Raw genomic sequence first — 2,666 nt, 5'->3', positions numbered from 1 at the left:
CTGTCGCTGAGGACTTTGGGAGTCTGGACGCGCGCAGGGTCCTGGGCTTTGGATCGCCGTCTGGTGGCCGAGCCGACCCTCGCCACTTGAGCCGCCCGCCTGGGCCTGCGCGCCGGCTCTCGTGTGTGCGTCCGGCTGACCCGACCCGCGGTGCCGCCTCCGGTCTCTGGCTCACCCGAGGGCGGCGGGGCGTTGGGTCTTCTACCCCGTGTGACTCCCCTCCCCGCCGCAGGCACCCGGTGGTGGCTGAGACGACGACCCCACCCCGCAGGCTCCGTGCCACGTGTCAGGCGTTCTCCTCACTCGCGGGGTCGTCGGCCACTTTTGCCTGAGAGGAGAAAAAAAAAAAAAAAAGAAAGAGGGGGTTTGGGGTGCCGCCGGTGAGGCCGAAGCAGGCTCCTCTGGTGATGGTCCTCGCTGTGCGTGCCCCTCCCCTTCGGGGCCTGGTGGTCCCTGGCTCTCTGGCATGACTGATCGATGTGGTGATGTCGCGCTCTCCTGGGCCGGGCCTTAAGGTCGCGCCAGACGAGGGACGGACGTTCTTGGCGAACGGGACCGCTCTTCTCGTTCTGTCCGCGGGCCTCCCCGCCTCTCTCCTCACGCTCTCCCGGCCTGTCGAGGGGTGTGGGGAAGGGCAGGGGTGGTGGTCCCCGGCCCTGACCTTCGGCCTCCCGCCCCCTGCCTCACGGCGTGGGTGGCGGGGCCGTGGTCCTCGGACGCAGCAGACGCTCTCGCTTCGCCTCCTCGGCGTGTTGCCCCCGTGGGCGGTCCTCCCCGCGTTGGTGGGGGGGTGCCGTCCCGCCGCTGCGCCGCGCGCCCCTGCCGGTGCGTGAGCGTGCCTCGTTCGATCCTCTGTGGTGCCCCTGGAGCGCTCCAGGTCGTCCCTCAGGTGCCCGAGGCCGAGCGGTGGTGTCGTTCCCTTCTCCCAGCGTGCTCCTCGGGGTCCCCGCCGCCGCGGTGGTGCGTCCCGTGAGTGGCTCTCTTGGGGGGGTCGAGACGGTAAGGGAGGCGTGCCTCTGTTTTCCCTCCCTCGGTTGGGGGAAACAGGGGCCGCCTCGTCGCGGTCGTCCTCCCACGGTGTTGCTGTGGCACGGGGGGACTGACTCGGGCCAGGCGAGCGTCCGCGTGTGCCCACCCTCCCCCCCCACGTGTGTGTGTGTTTGTGGCGGTCGGGGGGGAGGGGGTCGCACGCGGGCGTGGGTGGCGAGCGCGTTGGGCCGGGGCCTGTGAGAGAAGGGGGTCTTTCCGCCCCTCTCGGGCGTGCTCCCTCCTCTCGGGGCCCCCGATGGACGGGCCTGGGGGCGGCGGAGGTTGTGCCCCCGGCTGTGGCCGCGAATGCTCCTCTGGGCCTCGTGCTTACCCATACCGCAGACCCCTCTCCCAAACCCCGCCCAGTCGTGGACTTTGGCGGCTCGTGGAGCGCCTCCGTGGGCGGGCCCGAAGGGGAGACGATGGGTTGGGGGGACGACGCCCCCTCGGTGAGGAAACCTTCTCTAGCGATCCGAGAGGGAGCCTTGGGGTACCGGACCCCCCAGCCGCTGCCCCTCCCGCGCGTGCAGTGGCCACGGTGTTGGCGACTGCCAGAGCACGTGGGCGGAGCCCCTCGCCTTCGCGGCGGGAGGGTTCTCTGCGCCGGCCCCGCGGTGGGGCCGGGCGCCGCTCTTTGCCTACCGCGGCCCGCGCCTCCCCCCTCTGAGTCGGGGGAGGGTCCCGCCAAGGCCGGGCGTCCGGCGCGGGGCCGCGCGTGCGCGTGCGCGTGCGTGTGCGTGCGCGTGCGGTGACACACCCCCCTCTCGGTGGCGAGGCCGAGGGGGGCGGGCGGGGACGCCCGGGCGTCCCGACGACTCCCTAGTCCCGCAGCCGCGAGGAGCCCGTCGCGCCTGCCCTCGCCGCGAGTCGGCAGCCGGTGGCGGTGTTGCGGGCACGGTGCGGGCCGCCTCGCTCGGGGGCGTTCACCCGGGGCGCGGGCCCCGGGGGTCGGACTCGGACGACGGCGGATCTGGCGAGGACGGAGGGGTTTGAGCTCGGTTGGACGGACGGGGTCCCTCCGCGGTACGCGGGGGGACCGTCGCACGCGGGGCCTGGCGGCGGGGCCGGGTCGTGGGAGGCCCCGGGGTGGCTGGGGCCGGCCGGCGTCTCAGGCGTCGTGGGACCGCCCTCGTGTGTGTGGCGGTGGGACCCCGCGCTTGTTTTCCTGGTGGCCCGGTCGTGCCTCGGCACTTTCCCTCCCTGGGCGGGCGCCCCGCGCCCCTGCCCCGCGGCCCTCGCCGTGTGCGCGTGCCGCCCCCTCCCCGTCGCCGTCGACGCCGCCGCCGCCCCCTCCCCCTCCCCCGGCCCACCCCACCCCACCCCACCCGGCCGCACCGCGTCCCCCTTCCACCGTCTGGGACCGAGCCGTCCTCGCCCACGTGAGGGTGTCGCCCCCCCCCGCCACGGCCGCCTCGGCCGGCGGGCGGCGTCCCCGGGTGGAGAGCTCACGGTTCCCGAGGCGGAGAAGTCGGGCGCGGCAGCGGAGGGGTGTGTGTGTGTGTGGTGGGGGGCCCGCGAGGTGGGGCGGACCGGTGCGCGCGCGCGGGAAGAGTGTTGTCGCGGGCAGGCCGCGGCTCGTGGGTGTTTGGCGGGGGGAGGTCGCGAGCCCCGCGAGGGGGGACCCGTGGGGGGGCCGA

This window comes from Kogia breviceps, unplaced genomic scaffold (genome assembly GCF_026419965.1).
Source record: "Kogia breviceps isolate mKogBre1 unplaced genomic scaffold, mKogBre1 haplotype 1 scaffold_248, whole genome shotgun sequence".
Classification (NCBI taxonomy): Eukaryota; Metazoa; Chordata; class Mammalia; order Artiodactyla; family Physeteridae; genus Kogia; species Kogia breviceps.
This window is presented reverse-complemented; position numbering follows the sequence as displayed.